The following is a 25,424-nucleotide window of genomic DNA, read 5'->3' on the forward strand; positions in this document are numbered from 1 at the left end:
CAAACGTACCGGTAGGCAATGTAACAAAACCTGTGTGGAAGCCCCTCGTGAACCCATTCACCTGAAAAGCACATGAACTAGGAGAAGGGTGTGAGACCAAACAATCTTGCAAAAGAACCACATTAACGTGGCTCAGTCAGCTGTTCTTGCCCTGTTTGAGTGAGCAAGCTGATTTCGGATGGGCCCTGAAACGGCCAGAGAAAATGTGCAGCAGACTATAATTACAAACAATGTAGTTAAAATTGTTGCAAATCTGTGACTTCCCCAGGTACTGGACAGGCCGACCTGAGCCGGAGCTGGCAGAGAACTGGGGAAAACGCTGGAGGTGCCCGGGAGAACGGGGAACTCCGTGTTTGGGCACCAGTATGCAGTGTGCTATGACGACTGGCATGTGGCGCAGACTGGTGATCTCAATCAGGTGAAATGATGGCAAAAACGTTCAGTGTCCACACTACTCCAGATTGTGACCACTTGATGTTGAGAAAATATGGCTGCAGCTTTGGCAGAGAATGATTGGTGATAATCATAGAATGCCGTGCCTCCGAATTTATGACCCAACTCTACCACCGCATATAGGTAATGTTCCAGCTCCTCCCTTCTCTGGGGACTCACCGAGCATACAATATCCCTGAACACGCTGAAAGCCAGCACAAACTCAGGGATAGAGAGCTTGCGATTCAGCCTGTGGTCCCTGGACTTGATGATTACTGACACATCGCCAAAAGCATAGGACTTGTTGTCAGCCACATCATGGGCAGCAATCAACAAGGCTGCCAGGTTGACATCCTTGCCCCCCCCAAAATATCCTTCCTGAGATTCCCTGGGATGAAATGGCCTGATGGGACACCAGAGCTAGTACCTGCAGCCAACTGTAAAGGCATTGACACCATGGGGAACTCAGACCTCAGAAGCTGCCAGATCCACTGGGGCCAGACTAGGATTGGTTTCCAGCACCTCCACCCTGCCCCGTAACTCTTGAAAAGAACCCGCCAGAGAGCTTAGGATAGCCTGGATCTGCAAAAGGGATGTCGTAACTGTATGCAGGGTGGCCTGCTCCACACAGGAACCTGGAGAGGTAGGAAATAACAGTCTGAAAGGTTCTGCCTTGCGGGCTGACGCAGAGAATGAGATACCCCTGAGACGCAATTCAGCCATTAATCTTGGGACAGTCCAGGTACTCATAGAAGGCGAGCTACCCAATCCGAACCCCTGGCTGGGGAAGGGGAAATGGAGGCAAAGTCATCGATGTCCGCAGCCAGAGACATGCCCTAAATGATTAAAACAGAACGTAAGCATGATGACAGAAACCAACTACCACCGACTGACCCCCCCCCCATGCGCCACCTCCCCTCCAGCCACCTCCCGAGCCTACTAAGAAACCCGCCTGAATGTGACCCAAGAAAACATACACCACCCAACTTAAAGGAGGCCGAGAAACCTGAGAACCGCAGGTCAATCAAAAACGAACATTCAGGCCTCCCAAACCTTAAAACATGACAGGTTCATCATGACTAATGCATATCAAAACTTGACGAAAGACAAAACAGGCCTAACGTGAGAATAATTAAAAAAACGGGTAAGGAGACTTGCCACTTTCTAAGCCAATTAAAAACAAACCTCTCAACCCGCTAATACCTAAACAGAGCTAGGTAAAAGCCACAGGGGCAAATGACCCAATAATGTGAGGAAACAAGAAATAAAGAGAGACACCAGCAACCTGACTTACCTTAGAGAAACTGTTAACCTTAACTAAACGAGGCTTGCGTCTGGCACCCGATGCCCACCCTAAAATAAAAGGTACGAACGGGACTGAAAACATTACAGACCTTTGAAACAAAATGAGCATCTGAAGCAGAGCAGATGATACTACGTAACCCTACCTATGAGACCTGAAAACGTGTCAGGTAATGAACGAGAGTTAACCACATGATGCATGATCAAGACATGACGTGACTAAAACGGATGAGAAAACCTTGCCACTGCACAAGACAATTAAAAACGAAACATCTCAAACCGTATGACACCCACAGATGTGGTGGGTGATCCCACAGTGGTGTGACAACCCACCATTGGCCTGAGAAATAATAATACCTGAATGGGAAAAACCTTGTCCCACCCGAAATAACCCCCCCCTCGTGCATCCAACACCAAGAAAAACCTGAGTGCTCCCAGGAGTGAAACTCGCACCCCAGATGTGGGTGACCAAATACCTGACACTTACTGAAATGGAAAGACAGATTTTGGAAAAACTTTAACTTTAACCAACGTCCTAAAATGAGAAAAATTGCCAGATGTATTTATCCAACCTGCAGAGAAATGATATGTTACAAGGAAGGAAACCACCGAAAAGAGCCAAACGCCGTCAGAACCAGCTGTAATACAAACACCAGGCTGACAGGAGTAAGGAGGAGGAGGGTGGGTTTAAATACCCCCGACTCCTCCTACAAACTCAGGCCTTCTCATTAATCTCTGATGTCCATCATCCAATCACATGCAAACAAAAATGCTGTTTTAAAAAAATTGTCTTTGCACATGATTGGATATTCTTTGCAATGTACAATTTCACCACATTCATTAAGCTCTATGGAAAACTCCATAACAAAGTATAGCTTTCACTGCAAAGTAAACAGCATACTTTCCTTTAGTAAATCAGCCCCTGCGGAATTAGTCTACTAAAAGGTAAATAAGATGGCACCGTTACAAGAGAATTATCAATTTAAAAGGGGATTTTCCTATAGCTTATTGATTGTTGTGAAAATTCACCACATTCCCCCCATTAAGAAAAACTTTACAAAGTAAACAGCCTATTTGATTTAGTAAATGAAGTGCACTTTTTCATAGTTCTGAGCTCTTGCATTGACTTACCCAATCACCTTCTAGGACCTTCTAGGCAAAAAATATTAAATATAACTAAGAAGTCTGATAACTAGCTTGTAAGATTATGGGGTTGATTTAATAGCAAGAAGACTTGCAGTTGCTCCATAGTTTAGTAAATGAGGTATATGTGTAAATAAATACTAATGCGCAATCCATACAGGGCAAATAAATAAATTCTAAATAAATCAGCGTGAATTAGGTGCCAACAAGAAACAGTGTTCACACACTAAACAGAAATGAAAGATAAAAGAAATGTGGCGCTTACTAAACCTCAAGGGCAATCAAATCCTGAATAGATAACAATGACTAAAATAACAAAAATATATAATATGTGCAAGCCAGTGCAACAATAGCAGCTATTAATAAAATGCAAAAAAATATATATAGAAAAAAATTAGCAACCTAATAAGGATGCAGATACCAATAATGCAGTGATTGTGCAATAATAACCAAATAAAGTGCAAAGTGACAATTCAAAACTTCCAATAGTGCAAATAAGTTCTTCCTCAAAATATAAACAATTTGTGGAAAAACAGTCTTAGTAAAGTGCAAGTAAGGTGTGGGATACCAATATGCAGGACAATTCATTTGATATAAAGTGCATCCAATATAAAGTGCATGTGCCACACTCTAGTTAGTATACTCTGTCCAGTGTAAGTGGTACAGTTTCCCCAGACTCTCACCTCATATAACAGCGAAACAAGCCAAACTAGAGTAATCCACACTGGCGGATCGATTTCTGACAGATTGATTCCCTGATTAATCAGGAACAATCAAGCTGACAGGTTGGCAGCACTCAATAACATGAAAAGGCAAGAGGAGGGCTACATGGTGTAGTATTTAGCAAACAATTTTATGATAAACAATAGCATCTTACAGTTGAAAAAACAAATAAACAGTTGTTTATTTTGTTCACTTCAGTTGGTTATTATTGCACAATCACTGCATTATCGGTATCTGCATCCTTACTAGGTTGCTCATTATATATATATAAAAATTGTGCACTTTATTAATATTGTTGGACTGGCTTGCACATATTTGATATTTTTGTTATTTTAGTCATTGTTATCCATTTAGAATTTGATTGCCCTTGAGGTTTAGTAAGCAACATTTCTTTTATCTTTCAGTAAATGAGATATAGTTTCACTTTTCACACCATACCCAATCAAATGTAAGGCAAAAAAAAGTGAAATCACATTAATAGATACAATAATTAACCATAAAGTTATGTTGATTGCACCATGTTAACAATTACTATATGCTAAAAAGCAAGTGGAGGGGGGCGCATGTGCGGCATGAACCAGGAAGGAAGCAAGGGTTGAGAGCTCCGTGAGCCGCGGAGACGAACGGCACTTCCCCCGGTACTATATACACAGTTTTTTCTCCGATTCCTCCCTGCATGCCTGGATTGAAAAATTTTCGCAGTAAACCATCCCAAAAGTCCCTTCAACATAATTGTTGAGAGTGAGGGAACAGAGCATAATGTCCCAAGATGGCACCCAGACAAAGCAGTCACAGGCACATCCACAGGCTGCAGCCTCCTCATATCACACTCCCTGGGAGACTGTGATTATTCTCTGCAACTAACTAAAGCTGATGAGAGTCTCACCCTAATGTATGACACAATTGCCCAGAAGTTTCAATCTGAGCTGCACAAATCCACCAACACTTTATCCCTGGAGATTGCAGCCCTGAGTAGCAGAACTGATCTATTAGAGACTAAACACGATAAGCTTGCCCTGGTATGTTCAGTTCTCAGAAAAGAGCAAGAGTCTCTTTCAGAGACTGTCCTGCAGCTCCAAGCCCATATTGAGGACATGGACAACAGGAACAGATGGCATAATCTTAGGGTGCGGGGGGTCCCAGAGTCGGTGACTGACTTACTGCCTGCGATACAGAAGCTGTTTCAGTCTCTCTTGCCTGACTCCCCTCTTTCGCCCTTTTCCTGCAACAATATCCACAGAGCCCTATGCCCACTCCCCCCCCCCCCTAGGGATATAGGGACTTCCTAATTAAAGAGGAAATCCTTCGGGCCTCAAGGAACACTCCTAACATTCGTTTGGAGTGTACCCCTATTCAAATATACATGGATATCCCCCCACCACCCTGGACAAGCACAGGAAGATGAAGGAAGTTACATCAGTCCTTCAGTCTGCCAATATCTGCTACTGTTGGGGGTTCCCAATCAAGCTTCAAGTCCCTCATAATGGCGCGACCTACTCTGTCACCACGATCACAGAGGAGAAGGAACTATTGGTGAAACTAGGCCTCCTAGGTGTGGCAGCCCTACCCAGGATGCCATCCACCCCTCGCCATTCTGCCACTTGGGCCACCCCACCTCCCAGAAGAGACCGTCGAAATCAAAATTTAGACAGTTTTTTCCACCCCTGTTTGATCTCTGTTTATTCAAGGTTACTGATAATGGAGTATTTCCACCATGCTTTGCAGCAACTGCAGTCTCCCGACTCAACGTGGAATTCCAGTCGCGTCCGCTTGACTGTCCCCCTACTCTACACTGGTTGGGGCTTATCGGTCTCCCATCTGCTCAGTGGTGTCCGAGCTGATGGGCCCCCCACATGTAATTAAGCATAACGAATTACAGTATATGTTGAGTCTACGGACCCACAGGTTTAGAGTAATGGACCCTATGGTCTGCAATGACATTGTTCTTTGGGTCAGTAGGAAGTCTTCCCCCCTGACCCCCTAAGACTATGCATTGCCATTTTATTTTCCTAGCTTCACAGTTACTGGTTCTTCTGTTTTTCTTTTTTTTTCATTTCTATTTTAAGTTCCCAACCTCAGATTTTTACCACAAATGTGCTACAATTACTGACATTGTACCAGATATGTCTACCAGATGTTGTGGTACCCCCACACAAATTCTGTACACCTACTGTATTTACTCTCAAGGGTTTTGTGGACTGCTGGACTGGAAGCCCCCTTTGGCCTGGACTCTCCCATGACCTTCAATCTCCCACTCTTAACATACCATGGGTCTTAAAGTAATCTCCCACAACATTAGGGGGTTTAACTCCACCCATAAGAGGAGAAAAGCATTTAAATCGTATAAATCACTAGGACCTGATATCCTCCTACTGCAGGAGATGCATTTCTCCACCAATAACCACCCATCCTATTTGGATAAATCATTTAAACAATGTTACTTTTCCACCTATGAGTCCAGGTCTAGAGGGGCGGCTATCCTTATTAAAAATTCTGTGATGTTACAGGTTCAGCAGACTTACAAGGACCCAAACAGTCACTTTGTAATAGTCAGAGGCTCTATCCAGGACAAACTGATAACCTTGGCCTCAGTGTATGCCCCTAATGCATCACAGGTCACATTCTTTAAAAAATTCTTTCAGGTCCTAGATAGATTCTACTTACCCCACATACTGATCAGAGGGGATTTCAACCTAGCAGCCCACTCTGTTATGGATAAAAGTCGTACCTCTTCTAATGCCTTCCCAAAATCCCTTCAACGCTCCCTAAAGTCCCATCAACTGATAGATACCTGGAGGGCTCACAACATAGGCTCTTGGGAATACACCTTTTATTTACACCCTCATGACAGCTACTCTCGCCTGGATTGTATTTTCTGCACTCCCTCCCTAATTGCAAACTTCATCTCAGTGAACATACATGTTTGCCCGTGGTAAGGCCAACCCTGGTAACCAGCCATCTTTCCTGTATAGGTCTCCCATACGCTACCAGAACCTGGCGCCTCAATGATGCATTACTTACAGACCCTATAGTATTGACCCAACTGTCTGAGCGCCTCACAGACTACTTTAGACACAACGACATAGAAGAAATATCCCCCACATCTCTTTAGGGGATGTGGCTCCTCATCACAGCCCAAAAAACTGTGATGAGGGGCTACTTAAAGCGGTAGTAAACCCGCTGACACTTTTTTCTACACCTGTAAGGCAAAAAGTGCATACTAGCCCATTAGGAAATACTTACCTTAGAACAAGGTGTCTGTATTTCACCTGGTCCATGCCGACATAGCTGACATGTTGCCTTGGCATGTCTTGCAGGTATTGTGGCTCCAGTGCTGTGAGTGGCTGGAGCCGCAATGTCACCACTCTCACGCATGCGTGCCAGAGACTTCTTTCTGGCAAGGTCCAGCGTCTGCCGGGCTTTCAACCGAGAATCCCCTGTGCTCATGCGCCGCTGCAGTCAGGGCTTATTGCAGGGGGAATATCTCCTAAACCATACAGAAAAACACTAAAAACTATAGGGAACTTGAAAGCTCACTTCTGACCTTGAGAAACTTTATCACGGGCACAGCCAGACTCCTCCACAAGACTTACTCCTCCAATTTAACGAATAAAGAAAGGCCCTAGACACCCTACTCTCAGAATACACCAAAAAGTCCCTCAGATGGGCTAAGGCCCGCTTCCTCCTCCATAGCAATTCAGCTTTAACTATGCTTGCACAGAAACTCAAGCAAACAACCCAACCAGCAGACCTTTACAAGCTAAGGGACCATAATGGTAACCTCACCTCCCATCCCAAAAATGTCCTGAGCATCTTTTCCTTCTTCTACCAAAAGCTATTTTCTGGCCCTAGCCCCCCACTCCCTCCCTCCCCCAAACCTAGTTAGATGCCATTGCACTCCCCCAGCTCTCTGAGGAGCAACTGCAAATCCTTAATGCCCCATGAACAACAGAGGAAATTGCCTCCATAATTTCCTCCATTAAAACCTCTAATCCTGATGGTTTCTCTGCCACTTATTACAAAAAAATAGCCGAATCCTCAAATTGACCAAACTCTATAACCATGTCCTAAAAAGGTAAACACTTCCCCCCGAAGAAATGCTACTGGCTAATATCTCTCTAATACCCAAATCAGGAAAAGACCATATCCTCCCCCAAAATGTCCGCCCCATCTCCGTCCTTAACAATGACTTGAAGATCTTTGGATGGATCTGAGTAGACCGCCTAGCCTTGGTTATTTCAACTTTGATATCCACTGACCAAACGGGCTTTATACCATCTATACATTTGCTTAGCAAAAAACATTCTCCAAGATGTTGACATTCGCTCCAAAAATGTATTATTTCTGAGTCTGGACATTACTAAGTCCTTTGACAGTGTCCTCTGTCCCTATTTAGACACAGTTTTATCCAAATTCAGATTTAACGGAAAATTCATAAACGGATTTAAGGCCCTGTACCACCACCACCGTACACATATCAAACTCCCAGGGTGCAGCTCTGAATACTTCCCTCTAAACTGTGGAACCAGACAGGGATACCCCCTTCCCCCCCTTTTATTTTCCCTTGCTATAACCCTAACATTAAGGCATATAAAAAAGGTGATCAGGAATTTAAAATCAGTCTATATGCTGATAATATCCTCTTATTTATCTCTGACCCTCTATTTCCCTTCCTAACCTTATGACCTCCCTAGATTCCTTCTATCATCTTACAGGCCTAGGAATGAACTCATCCAAATGTATGACATTACCTATCCATCTCCCCAACCTTTAATGACGACTCTTAAAAGACAAATATAAATTCTCCTGGAACTACAGCTCACTGCAATATTTAGGAAAAAACTACCCCCCTCAGTTAAACAGATGTACTCATTAAACTACCCACAAGCCTTTTCCAATGTTAAACGCCTTCTTAACCAATGGTCCTCGTACCATATATAATGTTTGACTCTTTTATTTTTACACTTTTTTATACATATAAATACACCACTTCTCAAGAGGCTCATACAATTCAAGAACATTATACAAACCATATTTATGTCTCCTCATCAACTTTAAAAATGAATTAACTATCTATACCTTGTCATAAGCCATTTCTGTTTGCTCAACCTCTTTCATAAAGTGAAAGGAGCGAGCTGTTACATATTGAACCTAAAAAAGGTCCACTAAAAAGAGGACAAGGAGAGATTTATGTGCAACCCTTACCGCGGTTCCGTTCCCACTATTAGTGCCATTTTCCCTTTATTCACCGACCTCTTCTCCCCCCCCAAATGCCCACCCCTCACCTCCCAATGAATTATAAACCTTCCCCTCCATGCACATTATTCCTTCTTATGTTCATTAAATACAGTGTGTTTTATTTATTTCTTCTCCCTCGCCTATCCCCCCTCCCCGGTCCTCACTGCACCCCACTCTGCGCATCCCTCTCCACATTCCCATAAGATATAGTTTCTATTCCCCTTTTTAATGGGCACCCTATTTTATCCAGCCAGGGCTTCCACATTTTTAAGCATTTGTCCAAATTCTTCCGCCTTGCGAATACCACTTTTTCCCTCCATACGTTGGCATCCATCACCTTACCCCATTCTTCCAATGTAGGGGGCCTTGCTTGGAATAGACATCTTATTACTGTCATTTTAATATCATTAGATATACTGTTTTCCCCTATTTTCCCCAGCAAGCATAATGTAGCATCCAAGTCCAGCTTAATCCCAAATGTCCTATTAATTTCCTCAAGTATGTCATTACAGTACCTAAATAATGTTGGGCCCCTCCACATCAGGTGAATTAAATCACCTATTCCTTGACACCTTGGGCATTTATCATCAGCTCTATATCCATACTGAAAAAGCTTCTCTGGGGTGTAATAAGCTCTGTGTAGAAAAAAATGTTGCAACACTCTTTGTAAGTGGGAAACTGACACCTGGGGGCTCATTTCCATTATCCTCTTCCATTGTTTTTCAGTGATTTTTTTCCGCAGGTCTTCCTTCCATCTATTTTTATTTTTAGCCAGTCTTTCCCCATTAATTATTTTCCCACATATTTGTTTGTATATCTCGGATATCAAACCTTTGGGTGACCTAGAGTTAAGTATATTTTGTATAAAGCCCCATACACGCTATCAGTTTTTCTGCTGAGGTTTTCCATCAGATTTACCAAAACCATATAATATGAGGTCAAACCTTAGAAGTTTAAATTCGTATTCAATCAGACAGGCCCTTCTACTACATGGTTTTGGTAAACCTGAAGGAAAAACTCAGCAGAAAAACTGATAGTGTGTATGGGGCTTTAGAGGGAATCTACACATTTCCACTATTTGTATTTTAAACTGAACATTCAGAGAATGTCTAACTTGAAGATACCGGTAGAATGGATGGTTTGTGATACCGTACTCGTCCCTCAACTCGGCAACTTCAAAATGTTCCCTTTATATAATTGAGCGAGTTTTCTGATATCACAAACCTCCCATTCTTTTTTTGTCCACAGAAATCAGTTCTGGTAAATGTTTATTATCCAAAATCAGGGTATAATCTGACACTCCATTTTATCCCATAATGGTTTTAGATGCCTGCCATACCTTAGACTTTAATTTTAATGTAGGAGACCCGGGCGAGAGGGAATCTGCCTCCAGGGCCTCGTCGAGGTTGCTATGCAAAGCTCCTTGCATCATCAATTGTATATTTATATTCCTATCCCCCAATATGCTACCTCCCCTCAGATGCTGCAACTGGGTGGCTAAGAAATAATTACAGGGATATGGAACTGCCGCTCCTACCTCTTTTGTTGGTAACTGCAATATCTGTATGCCTATTTGCACCTGTCCCTTCTTCCAAATGAATTCCCTAAACAGTGTTTACATTTTTTTAAGACCACTCCATTCTGATCAAAACCAGAGAGTTATGTAGCTGGTGCAACAGTTGGGGCATCCAGATCATCTTGATCAAATTAATTCTACCAGCTGCTGACAGGGGGAGGCGGCTCCATATATCACACTTACATCTAAACTTGAGCAAGAGGGGAGCGAGGTTGTCCTTTATATATTGATTGGGGGTCCTTTGTTAGCCATATTTCCAAGTATTTCATTCTGTCTACCACCCTTAGTTGCCCAGCCAAAGATGGTAAAGTCTCTATTGTATCTACAGGCATCCAAGTGGATTTATCCCAGTTGATTGTTAAACCTGAGAATTGCCCAAAGTCCTTTACAATGTTCATTGCTGTCCCAAGGGATGAATCCAAGAAAAAGCAGGATAACATCTGCATATAATACAATCCTTTCATCCCCTGACTCTCTTTTAAATCCCTGTACCCCCCCCCCCCCCCAGCAGATCTAATGGCAATTGCTAATGGCTCTATTGCAAGGGCGAATAACAGAACATATCATTTTTAGGACACATTCAAGCAGTCAAAATGTCTATCCTCCCAAAGCTGTTGTTCCTTTTTAGATCCCTGCCTTTGTACAGTATGTCTCTCATGCCACATTACTAGCAATTAAATCAGATCTGCTCAAATTTATATGGCAAAATAAGAAGCCCCGACTGACCTGCCCAATGATGTATAGGGCCCATGTGAGGGGCAGCTTGGGATGCCCCGGATCTATGGAAATACTTCCTGGCATCCCACCTTATCCAACTGGCGCAAAGGCAAGCTTCCCCTACATTCATACCATGGCTGCAATTTGAGCAGATCTCAGTGGCTCCATACTACCTCCCAGGTCTTCTGTGGTTGTGCTCAATATCCCCAAAAGACATCACTCTGCATAATAATGTTTTTGGGTCAGTCTCTCTACCTCTGGTCTCTCTACTGGAAGAAAATTAAATCTGACACAACACTCCAGTCTTCCTTCATAGGAGAACCCTCATTCCCTCCAGCCTTTAAAACAGGCACATCGTTTTATAACTGGAATGAACACAGGTTGATAAACTTAGAATCTCTGTTGCAGGGCACTTCCTTTTGCTCATTCACATATTTACAGAAAACGTTCACCCTTAGTAGATTGGATTTTTACCACTACTTACAATTAAGACACTTTTACTCCACTGCCCTGGTTGGCGGAGTAGATTTTACAAAAACACCATTTGATTACCTATGTGGAGAGGCCTCCAGAGATAGGGGGACTATCTTAACTCTATGCCAATACCTCAACGACTACAATACCACTCCAAAATCTGTAGCAATTGTGGGGTGGGAGGCTGAGGCGGCTCAGAAACTCCCAGAGGAAGACTGGCAAGACATCATTAACAACATGTACAAATGCACACACTCTATAGCCATTAAGGAAATGGTCTTCAAACTACATACCCGTTGGTACTATACCCCAGATTGCCTACACAGGATATACCCGCTGGTTCCTGACACATGCTTTACAGGATGTTAGGACAGGGGTACACTCCTGCACACATTCTGGAGTTGCAAAGAACTAGGACCCATTTGGCATAAAATTGCCTCACTGATAGTCCAGCTAACTGGAGCGTCTGTTACCCTGACTTATCAAATGTGTTTATTGTTTGCAGGAGTCCCCCGCACAACAGAATTTAGCTCACACACTCTTTAGTGCCATTCAATGTACAGTCACACTGAATTGTAAAGGCCCCTCTGTGTCATGGTCGCAAGTGCTTCTATGCATGGAGTCCATTTGATTGATGGAAAGGTTACACCATACTCTCCTGGACTCCATGAACATCTTTGATCGCAAATGGGGCATATGGAAAACCCACCTGCTTAGCACAGGACTTGAGGATCCCTCGGTCCCTGCTCCTGATGCCCAGATGGACTAAAAGTCATCTGATATAATTTGCACAGTAGATATTTGTGAAACTTATTTTTACAGACATTACCCTGCTGTACCTTGTATTCTGGTTGAATGGTATTACAACCCCTACATTTGTGTTGTTTGAATATCACAGTTTCTCGTTTTCTCTGTTCTTTTTTCATTTTTTATTTTCCTCCCCAATTATGGGGTTTACTACTTATTTCATTATTTATTTCAAAGGCAACATGAGAGATGTATTTGTAAGCTGTCATATTCTATCTCATGAATATACTTATTGTCCTCTCTGTGCCTGTACACCATGTTTTTATGTTATACCTTAATAAAAATGTGGATTCTTTTCTAATTATGTTTAAATGAGGTGTGAAGGGGACCTTTGTTTTGTGCACTGCCATTGAATCACCACCTTATAGAAAAAAGGAGAAACTGAGCAACTGGAGTTGACTCACTAAAGGAACCCACACTTAATCCAATGACATGCAAAGGGAATGACAGTTTTTACAAATTTTCTGTACATGACTGGGTATTCAAAGTGAACACATGTAGAAAATGCACTCTTTAGTAAAGTAGCCCCATGTAGTAGACACACCACCACCATGATACAAAAACGTTTTGCTATCATACTATGATTTGGTAGTTTTTCAGTATTCATTATTTAATTTGTAAAGCTTAGTGGATCTATAGGCACAAAGAAATATAGTTCCACGATAAAGAACATTACTATATAGGCATGAAGGCTGGTAATTCACTTTTCAAACAGACACTTCCTAAATGGAAATTTTCTTTAGTTTCCCCTTAGCAAAGAACCAGAATAAAGCAATTCAGTCTTGGACTAAGTTAATCTCCGGTGAACTTGGCTTTGTATGCTCGTTTGCTTTTGAGTAAGAGGATTTTCCACTTTCTTAATAGATGATGGGCAAATGGATTTGGAAAAGTCTATTTAATTCTGATTAGTTTAAAATGTAATATTTAAATGTTAAATTCAATGTTTAATTTTAGCAGTTTACTTATATTATTGTATATTGTTATCTAGTCTCAGTCACATCAGTTGATTCTTGCAGTTAGTTTTGAAGTTTCTCAACTAAGACACTTGCTTTTTTAGATAATTTGTAATTTAACAGTCATCTTCCTGTAATTCTGTAGGTCTTTGTTGTATAAAAACAATTAAACAAAATGTTTTTGGGGGTTTAAAAATTAACAACTGATGGGAAAAAAATTCTGAATATGCAAATTATATAAAAAGGCATTCCTTTCTTATTGGTGTTTAGTTGAAACATAATTGAAACAATTCCAACTTGCATCAAAATGTCCTCTATAAAACTGTTTCTTTCTACTTTAGAACCTCAAAGGATATTTTTACATTGAAGGTTTCTAATGGCTGTTAATGGTCATCAAATCTGATGCCCAGAAAACATTGTGGGAATTGAAGTCCGTGAAATCTAATTTTAATAGCTTTTATTTACTATTAAAGCTGCACCTTATCCTGAAAAGATTTAGACTTTAGATTTTAAACTGGCACTGGGTAATTTACAGGCTCTTTTCTCTGTGTAAGAATGATTATTCATGCAGACAATGTTGTTCTCATGGTTATGTCGATGAATAATAAAATAAATTATGAACCTGCAAAAAAAAGGTCTTTTTGCTAAAATAAAACTTCAGGACCAGATAAACACAAAATAGCAGTTACTTACTCTGAAACTATAAAAAAATTGGATTTAATAGTACCGATGTAAAAGTAAATTAATTTAAACTGGTAAGAGATCTACTTGTGGATAAAAGAAATACAGTTTTATTGAAAAATGTTTATTGATTGATATTATAGAAGAGTAAGTGCAATGCCAAGAAACAATGGACATAAGAAAGGTGACATGCATTAGACTTGTAAGCAACATTATGCAGCCTATTAATGTACATGCACATTCATGCCTGTTGTTGCCATTTTTATAAATGTGATGACAACTGTAATGATAAAACATGTCAAGAAAACTTCCCAACTGGCCCATGTAGCTTTACTGCAACAGAGAAGCCACTCTGCACAGAATTATGTATATATATATATATATATATATATATATATATATGTGTATGTGTGTGATTCTGCATTTCCGGGCAGGGGACACAGAGGAGTTCCGGCCATTCTGTGATTAGAGACAAATAGATTTTTATTGCGTATAGCAATGAATCAACAATAGAGGGATACCCGTACATCCAATAACAAAAATTGGACTTAATAAAATAAATAAAAGATAACAAAATTATAGGTATCAGACCATTGAAGGTGGTAAATTCAAATGCAGATCCGCCTAAAGAAAACTCGGAAGTAATGATTGTTCTACATTTAATAGCGCCAACTAAGCCAATTAAGACTTCAACTAGGTGAACGTGCGGATGAAAAGAACTCTATTAGCGGCAAACATTTGTTTGTAAATGCCGAATTGGTGCTAATCTGCGTTTCCGCTGATTTGCAAGTGACAAGTTTATTATATGGAACTGCACTGCAGCCATGATCACATGTTTGTGAATAAAATATTTTTATTTGAGTTGCACTCTACCTCGTGTGCATCTAATTATGTATATTACAATTAGGCCGCATATACACGCGGGGACTGTTCGCTCAACTTTGTCCGCTGAACAGTGTTTCGGCGGACAGTCCGCTCGTGTGTGGGCTTTCAGCGGACAGTTTCAGCGGACAGTCTGACGAACAAAGTTTTTCGGAAATTCCGAAAAACTGTCCGCTGAAACTTGGTTTAAACGGACAGTCCGCCCGTGTGTAGGCTTGTTCGTCAAACTAAGTCTCGCGCATGCTCAGAAAGAATTTACACGCCGAAGGTTGCATTGCAGTGTATAGGACGTCGTTTTCTAGTCCCGTCGTACGTGCCGTTCACGTCATCGCGCACGGTTTCAGCGGACTGTTCGTTCGTCGTGTGTGGGCAAGTCCGTCCATGCTAATTTTGAGCGGACTGTCCGCTGAAACTGTTTGACGGACAAAGTTGAGCGAACAGTCCCCGCGTGTGTACGCGGCCTCAGTATTCCTAGTTTGTTTTCTTCTTTTGCTAACAAATGTAGTTATGAAGGATTATTACAGAGTAATGTCTGCTATTCTGTAAAGTTACATGTATTGAACATTTACAGTTACATATCTGTTTTTTTCTGTTAATTTCGTTTTTTATGTGACTATAAAGCAGTAATTATTTATGTTCATTTTTTTATCATAGTACACTATTATGTAGGACTCAGCATACCTAGTACAATGGCTTGGTGCTATGCAGTGATGTTTACAAACCACTCAGGGTATGAGTTCAAATCCCAGCCAACCTACCACCCACCTAAGGCAACTGTGTTGATTTTTCCAGTGCACAAGCAAATTAAAATCAAAGAACAAAAAAAATGTAAACTGCACGTTAACTAGTGTATTATTTTTGGAATTCCACATTATAATATTATTGAATACTTACATACCATTGCATGCATTTGAAGAGTTAATATTATGGAATCAACCAGTAGAGATAAAAAAAAACAAAGTCACTTCCAGCGCCAATAGGTCTTCCAAGGTGTGGAGTAACAGATATCAAATAAAATGGTGGTGTGAAAGGTATATAATGGTATCCGAAACTGGGTGGATGCTGCCTTCCTCAGATGGGATAATCCAAAAGAAACTGCAAGAAAAACAGAAATGGAAGGCACGCACACCTAGTGCATTACCAAAGATAATTTAATAATAAAAATGTTTTATATAAAAGTGGGTACTCACAACATGCAATTGAATAAGGCCATAAAAACAATGCATGGACATTCACAGAACATCTCTGGCTGTTCACCCCCTTCCTAGCCTAGCTCTGAGGAAGGGGGTGCACCCCCAAAACACGTTAGATGTCCCTCGTGTTCTGTGCATGTCCATGCATTGTTTTTATGGCCTTTTTGTCAGTTACATTTTGTGAGTACCCACTTTTAGACAACACATTTTTATTATTAAATTATCTTTGGTAATGCACTACGTGTGTACGCCTTCCATTAATGTTTTTCTTGTAGTATGGAATCAACCAAACTGATATACATTGACTAATAGGCATATGCCTATTTTCAGCAAATGCTGCTGAGTACAATGCAAGCTTTCAGTATGTGATACTCTCTTTGGGATTTGAACCCTTGAGTCTTTTAAGATAGAAGCACAAACCACTAGGCTATTGAGCTGAGCACAATTATATATAGAAAATACATTTACTTGTGTTTTTTTTATTCTATACAATAATGTTTTGCATTTAAAGGCATTAACATTATGAAAACAACCATGCTCCTGCTGATGAGGCATTGGCTATTTGTCAAGGCTGGGCTTAGCCCTTCCTTCCCTGAGCTGGCCGCTCAGCTGTTGGCTAATTGCCAGCTCCTATCTCTCCACAGTCTCTCACCTATTGATGAAACCCCGATTGTCAGTCCTGCTTACTTAAAGCGGTTGTATACCCGCTGAATTTTTTTTAAACTCACCTGCAAAGGAAAAGGCATAATGAGCTAGTTTGCACCGCATACTAGCTCATTATGAAAGGCTTCCTTTAGAACGAGGCCCCGACAACTGGCCCGATCCACGCCGAGGGAGCTGACATGTTCCCTCTGCGTTTCTTCCGGGTATTGCGGCTCTGGCGCTGTGAGTGGCCGGAGCCGCGATATCATCACTCCTGAACATGAGCACGGGAGATTTCTTCCCAGCAGGGTCCGGCGTCTGCCGGACTTTCAGCCGTGAATCCCCTGTACGCATGCGCCACTGCAGTCAAACCCTACAGGTTTAGGAGATTTTTTTTTACCTACAGGTAAGCCTTATTATAGGCTTTCCTGTAGGTAAAAGTACCAAAATTGACTATAGAACCACTTTAGGCCCAGAGGATCTCTGCCTTCACCTTGGTCAACATCACAGAAACTTTCTCCTGTGCTCCTGTTAAAGACTTGCTTGGCTGACATTCCTTTTGGCTCCAGATCCTACTTGCTGTTCTATTACGCTGATTGCTGGCTTCCTGACTTGTCTGACTATCTGTTCTGGTTACCGAACTTTGGCTATGTTTTGACTATGTCTCTTCTAGCTAGTTCTAGTTCTAGTTGTTGTAGTCTCGGTCTGATTCATGGTTTATGATAGTAGGCGAAGGCCAGGAATTCAGACGATGCAGTTAATCCACTTGTTGGTAATATTGTTTCCAGATTGGATAACGCCGGCACCATCTTGCATTTTGTCTGGTGCTGCGATGCAGCCGATGAGGATGTAAAAAGTGTCCCAGATCACCTCCTGTGTGACCCCCTGGACTTCTTTGGGTCCTTAGGTTAGTTTTTCCCCCTCTATGTGGTTTGGAGGTAGGTGCAAGGAGAATAGAGCCCCGCTAGGACCTTGAGGACCAGGAGCAGCAGAGGAACACATCCTACAGCTCCATGCACCAAGCAACATCCCCAGTGCTGTGATTCAACACAGAACAAGTCGATCAGTGGGTGTCAGCCAATGTACGACCGCTGGCACCCGCTGATTGGCGAGGAGATACACTGGACAAGGCAGAGCTCTGTCCTGTCGGTGGGGATGTGCTGGATTTTGTTTCCTTGCAAAGTAGGGAGTAAAATCCAACACATCCCTTAGTAAAAGCACCTGAAAGTAAAGACAAAAACACTGATTAGGCACACAGTTAACACTTTGATCACCCTAGATGGTTAACCCCTTCCCAGCCAGTGTCATTACTACAGTGTCAGTGCATATTTTTAGCACTGATCACTGTATTAGTGTCACTGGTTTCCACAAAGTTTCAGTTAATATCAGACTGCCCACCATACTATCACAGTCCTGCTATAAGTCGCTGATCGCTGCCATTGCTAGTATAAAAATAAATAAATTAAGTAAAAATTCCAGTATATATACCATATTTTGTTGCCGCTATAAAATTCTCGTAAACCAATCAATATATGCTTATTAGGATTTGTATTTTACCAAAGACATGTAGCAGAATACATATTGGCCTAAATTCGATTTTTGAAATAATTTTATTGGATATGTTTTATAGCAGAAAGTAAAAAATATTGTTTTTTTTTTTAAAATGTTTTAGTCTTTTCTCATTTATAGCACAAAAAATAAAAAACCCAGTGGTTTGGATTTTGTTTGAGTACAGCGTTGCATGACCGCACAATTGCCAGTTAAAGTAATACAGTGCCAAAAAGCAAAAAATGGCCTTGTCATGAAGGGGAACAAATCTTCCAGAAGACAAGTGGTTAAACAGAGTTCAATATGGACAGATAAATAACCATTATGCATGGCATGTGGCTGCTTATACTTATAAAAGAGAAGAAGAATGTTGACCATATTTCATGAACAATGGGCATTAAAGGATAGGTTCACCTTTTGGAGCATGATACACATTACACCCATATTTAGGGTGTAACATGTAACATGCTCCAGTACCTCTTTCCACACCCCCGATTTTCCCCATCTTGTGACAGCAGGTGGGGCTCCTCTACTCGCATTCGCTGCCACATTTAAAAAGGTCATGCACAGCCGTGTCAATCATTCACAGGAATCTGCGACTAAGAAAACTACAAGTCCCATCTTGCATCGTGGTAGATGGCTTGTAATTCTTATTGGACTGTGAGGGTTCTGATGAACATCCTTGTAGTCCACCATGTCCTCCAGCTTTCTAATAAAAAGCCTGTACAGATGTATTAGCAGGAAAGCTAGAGGACATGTCTGCAGGAGTCTGACTTTGCAGCTGTGATCCACTGATCACAGGTGCAATGCCCCATAGGCTCAAGTGAAAAAAAATGATATACAAAGATATGTGCATTTATTTTTTTCATGAAGGTGAACTTAACCTTTAACCACTTCCCGCCCACCGTATTCAGAATGAAGTGGTTGTGTTATCCTGACTGGGCGTCATATGACGTTCAGCAGGATAACATGCCAATGCGCGCCCACGGGGGAGCACAGCGTGGTATTCGTGAGTGTGGCGTGTCAGTCTGACACACTGCATCTCTGATCGTGATAAGAAACCTCTGTCAGAGGCTTCTTACCATGTGATCAGCTGTGACCAGTCACAGTTGATCTTTGCGAGAACCAGGAAGTGCCTGTAAACTGCATTTCTCATTTCACGTTGACAAGGAGAGCTGATCGGTGGCTCTCCCTGTCAGAGGGGGGTCTGTGCTGATAATCAGCACATTTATTAGCAGCACAGGCCTCTAAGATGTGCCACAACATCTCAGATGTGCCTCCTCAGCTTTCAGTCAGTGCCCCAATTAAAACTCAGCTCACAGTGCCCATCAAATTGCCAATCAGTGCACATATCAGTGCTAATCAGTGCCCACCACAGTGCCAGTCAGTGCCCAGCAGTAAAGCCTGCCAGTAACTCAAAATCAGTGCTGCTCATCAATGCCACCTGTCAGTGCCAATCACCACCGCCTATCTGCCAATCAGTGCCGTCTGTCAGTGCCCATTAGTGCCACCAGTCAGTGCCGCCAGTCAGTGCTGCATATCAGTGCCCGTCAATTCTACATATCAGTGCATCCTCATCAGTGCCCACCAATGCCACCTTATCAGTGCCAACTCATTAGTGCCCATCAGTGCCGCCTCATCATTGCCACCTCATCAATGTCCGTTAGTGAAGTAGAAAACAAAAATTTTTAACCGAAAGAAAGAAAAACATTTTTTTTCAAAAATGTTTTTTTTTTTTTTAGTTTGTTTAGCAAAAAATAAAAACCACAGAGGTGATCAAATACCACCAAAAGAAAGCTATATTTGTGGGAACAAAAGTAAAATTTTTTGTTTGGGTAGAGTGTAGCATGACTGCACAATTATCATTCAAAGTGCGACAACGCTGAAAGCTGAAAATTGTCCTGGTGAGAAGGGGTGAACGTGTCTGGTATTGAAATGGTTAAGGCTGCTTACAAGTGTGTGAACAAAGCACTTAAGACTTCACAAGAAAAATAGCCGGTTCCAATTTATCTACTCAATAAACCAAACTCATATTTTTTTAACCTATTGTGCATATTCTACACTTGTGTATATACATTTTTATATGGCAGTCAACTATCTCCCCTCATTACTCCTGTACACCTATTGTTTAACTATCAACTTTTTAACTACAAAGTTTAATCCAAAGAAAATGTTATTTTATTTAATGATTTCTTGGGAAATTATTCATGGTGGACCTCTATTAGGACACAGTTTATTCTGAACAGGGCACTATAGTTATAGCACCACATCCCTCAATAATGTATACAGTTACAAGTTTTTGGGACTCTTAGGTGCATTTTAGGAAAGATTCAGGAAAGTTTGTTAAAAATAATTTATACCTATTTCAAACATTAGCTGTAAAGGTATTACATCCTCATAAAAACAATGTAATACAGTACAGTAGACTCATATAATACAGTCCTTGTTAGTACAGAAACATTAGCATAGTTCCCAACATGTTTTCCCCTGAAACTGGGCTTACTCAGGGGATGCTGTTTGCTTGAGATTAGAGCCTTCTAACATATAAGGTTAGAAAAACATATATGTACAATAAATATCACAGAGTAGTCCGTAATCGAAAAACAAAACACACATAACAGTAACAATACACAGGTGTGCGTGTTTATACTAACCACTGTCCCCACTACTCACTCCAAGAATAATACTATATTTTATAGAACTACAATTGATGGTGGATGAAGGGATCATAGAATGCCAAGAAGTCAACCAAGGACTGAAGGCAACCACAGGAGGCAAGTAAGGACCCAACTAAAATGATAGTAATAACAATGTAAGGGTCCATAATATATACACCTATAGCCATCTATATATAAAATCTCTAATGGTATGTAGAAATTACTTACTGAGTCAGGTTTGCAGAAATAGAAGAGGACACAAGGACAGAGATTCTCAGCACAGGACATGCCCTTAACCACACCACTTGCCGATCTGCCATAGCCGAACGAAGGCCACAGCGCGGTCGGATAACTCTGGGAGGGCATACAATGGCGTCCTCCCAGAATCGCGCTCCTGAGCACCCCCTCGAGTGCACACCTGGGAATGTCCATGACTGCTGGGTTCTCGGGACTCAGCGTGTCACGGATCAGGGTAAAGGGCCAATTCCAGCAGCCCTTTACCACGTGATCGCTCTGTCCAATAGGGCCTAGCAATCACTGTCAACAAACCGGCGTCATGTCTGGTTCTCTCCCTCACACCAATCATGTGAGGAGAGGAGGATGAAGCTGCAGCATGAGGCTTCTTGAGAGTGGAGTGTAGTGTGGAGCAGCACCCTGGAGTGACACATCAGTGCCAAGGAGTGCCCCATCAATGCCCATCAGAGCCCAGCTGTGCCAATGAGTGCCCATCAGAGCCAAGGAGTGCCCTATCAGAGCCCATCAGTGCCAAGGAGTACACCATCAGAGCCCAACAGTGCCCCATCAGTGCCCACCCGAGCCAATCAATGCCACATTAGTGCAAAGGAGGGCCCCATCAGTGCCCAGGAGTGCCACATCAGTGTTCAGGAGTGCCACATCTGTTTTGATGAGGGCATAATACCTTTTAAACTAATGTTTGAAATAAAAATTAATTCTTTTTATCAAACATTCCTGGATCTTTCTTGAAATGCTTCCAAAATTAAACTAAAATGTCCCAAATACCTGCAACTGTATACATTGTTCCTCTATTGTCATGCAAAAGTTTTAATTTCTGAATCCAAAATAGACTCTCTAAAATGTACAGCCAATGTTCTCTCATAGTTCTTAGCATCTAATTCAGGTACAGTATGTCTTTAGGCAAGAGGTGATAAACCATACTTCCAACCAAGAGAGCAAGATACAACCCACCCAAAAAGTGTAATATCTGCAGTTACCTATAGGGTATATTATAAGGGTTATATTGAACTGATGCAAACCACAAAAAAGCAAAATGTTTTACTATAGGCAAAACTTTTTTCGATTTGGATAGAGTGTTGAGATGTTAGCACCAGGTTTTTATTGCTGTCTATGTCCCCATTAGGAAGATGTATCCTCTCGTTTTGTCCCGATCATCAATGTTACTGGTAATTGGGGATAAGCTGTTGGTTCTTTCTGAATATCTGGTGGCCACGTTATTGTTAAAGGGGCTTTCAAATCCTGAAAAATCCCCATCCACAGACCCCCACAACCATCAGTCCAGGTTCATGTGAAGAAGTGTTCTTTGGCAAGGTCCCCCCTGTTGACGGCATTTGGTTAAGTATGGTTCAGGGCAGAAGGAGTTCACATTCTTCCCCTCTCTCCTGGCCAACCAGGCTGCATGCTTTGATAAGGGTCTGGTATGCATTTTTAGAGGGAAACCACACACTGTTTTTTGTGTGCGGGTCCCCCATTAACATCTTAACCAAACCCTCATCTAGAATAAGTGTTTAGTATAGATGCACAGATTTTGAAGAAATAACAACAGTGTGATCAGAGTTTTTAATAGTCTCGTATCTTTGCGAATATGATAATTATAATTATATAATAACTACGTTTTAATCTGCTGTATAGAGCTTAATATAAGCCCTTCATAATATTCTTTTGAACAAAACTAGTCGGGAGGAGCTACAGTGGTGATTTTGATTGATTATTTTATATGTGATTTTACTCCTGCCTTCTTGTAAGTAGTTTTAACCTTCATTAAAAAGCCTGGATTTTTAATTACTACACTTTGGGAGTTATTTACGAAAGGCAAATCCACTTTGCACTGCAAGTGCACTTGAAAGTGCACTGAAAGTGCACTTGGAAGTGCAGTCACTCTAAATCTAAGCAACAGATTTGAAATGAGTGGAAGCTCTGCTGGTTTTATCATCCAATCATGTGCAAGCTAAAATGCTGTTTTTTTATTGTCCTTGGATTTACAGCGACTTTACTTCCAAGTGCACTTTCAGTGTCCTTGCAGTGCAAAGTGGATTCTCCTTTAGTAAATAACACCCTATGAGTTCCTCCTTTGTCTCTCTCTTTTGCTGAGCCAGCTGTTAAACATCCTGGTTGTATGGTAACCATCCTGGAATCTTGGCTCCTGATATCCATCCATCCATCTCTTGGGGATACTGGGATAAGGTGCAGCCAGACCCCCATCTTGGGGTCAGAGTAGCTAGTAAGTGGCTCAAGATGTGGGTGTGAAGAGTTTGCTATCCTTACTGAAATATGAATTTTTATTGATACACAAGTTTAAATAACCTTTTGCACAAGAGCACGTTTTTTCTTTTTTTTCTGATGGATTTTACATAAATATGTTTTAACACATTCTTACTTACAGTTTTTTTATGTATATGAATGTTGTACTGATTAATTGTTGTGAATGTATGCACTTTATATTGATAGTGCAATACATTTTTCAGTAATATTAATATGTATAGAGGGTTATGCTCTTTCTTTCAGGTACTACTCCTGTTTTATCTACATTTATGACATAAAATTTAAATTCTGGTCATTTAGGATGAACAATTTCACTTGACTTCAAATATCTAATGATAGAAGATGGATTATGATGTCAAATATACAACCAAAGATCAACATTATTGGTATGACAAGATAATTTTTCAAATATCCATTTAGGAATGTTTATTTAGTGTATGCCTTACTGTCTAGTGCAACTGAAGATTTGTGTACTGTTTTATTGTATATAACAGATTTATTTTTGGTTTATCATATTTTCAAGTAGCACTGTATCTTGTGCTTGCAAAATTCTTTGCAACAGTGCACAATTAATCAGAGATGCAGAATAACATTGCTTAATTACTTCCACTATTTATGTGCTGAATTTGTAAGATGACTTCTAACTTTTATCTGCACATATTACTCACTAAATTACTGCAAATGCATAAGCCATTTATGGCTTGAAATATTTGACATAAGTTGTTTAATGGATGCTGACATTAAATAAATAGGACGTATTCATGTGAAAATAAATAGGTTCTGCAGAGATCAGGGCTGGTTTCAGCAAAAAATAATGCAGATAGGTTTCTCCTGGTCGGTAATTACATATTAAATTTCATTTTGTAATCTATACTACAAAAAATGATTTCTACTGTATTTACATTTTATTTTTTAAAATTCTTCCAAACCATAGCAGTCAATCAGCAATCAGCTTTTGTCTTGTACACTTCACAGGCAACACTGCAGCAAATAAATAACTGTATGCTTCTAAGAGCAACTACCATATGAATTAGGATATTTGAAAATCTCTTGACCTCATAGTTTCAAAGCATAACTTTGATAGCAAAAATAAATCAATAAAAGTATGGCGTTTTAAATTTTAAAAAAAATCCAAAATCCCTAAACCTTTTTTGACAGACTCTATAGGGTTGATTTACTAAAGTTGTAGAGTACAAAATCTGGTGCAGCCCTGCATAGAAATCAATCAGCTTCCAGGTTTTTTGTCAAAGCTTAATTGAACAAACTGACGCTAGAAGCCGATTGGCTACCATGCACAGCTGAACCAGATTTTGTACTCTCCAGTTTTAGTAAATTAACTCCTTTATGTAATTTAAAGAGGAAGTAAACCCTGATGAGTTTACTTCCTCTTTCATTCCCTGCAAAGGCAAAACATAATGGACTACTATGCATCGCATAGTAGCCCATTATGTGTCACTTACCTGACACAGGAGCCAGCGAAGTCGCCGCTGTCCCCTGTAGTCCGCCGCATCCATCTTGTTGGTGGGGTCTCACAGCTTCGCCGCTGTCATTCGGCGAAGCCGCGATGACGTCACTCCCGCGCATGCGCATGGGAGCTGACACGTGCGGCAGCTCCGTCGCTGAGAATGCCGAGCTCAGTGCGCCTGTGCGGTGCCCGTTTTCGGGCAAATATCTCCTAAACCATATAGGTTTAGGAGATATTGCTTGGACCTACAGGTAAGCCTTAATCTAGGCTTACCTGTAGGTCAAAGTGGTTTGTAAGGGTTTACAACCACTTTAATCCACTGTCTGTTCAACAATAAAACTCCCACAAATCATCCAAAGTTGCTCTGCTCTTCTTTGCATTATCTGATTAGGACTGTGATTATTATGTTTTTCTTGAAAACTTGGATTTTTTTTAAGCAGATACCTGATGAACTAAGCTGTATCATAATTGGCT

Source organism: Lithobates pipiens, unplaced genomic scaffold (assembly GCF_037356315.1).
Source record: "Lithobates pipiens isolate NorthernLeopardFrog02 unplaced genomic scaffold, aLitPip1_a1.2 Scaffold_8, whole genome shotgun sequence".
NCBI lineage: Eukaryota > Metazoa > Chordata > Amphibia > Anura > Ranidae > Lithobates > Lithobates pipiens.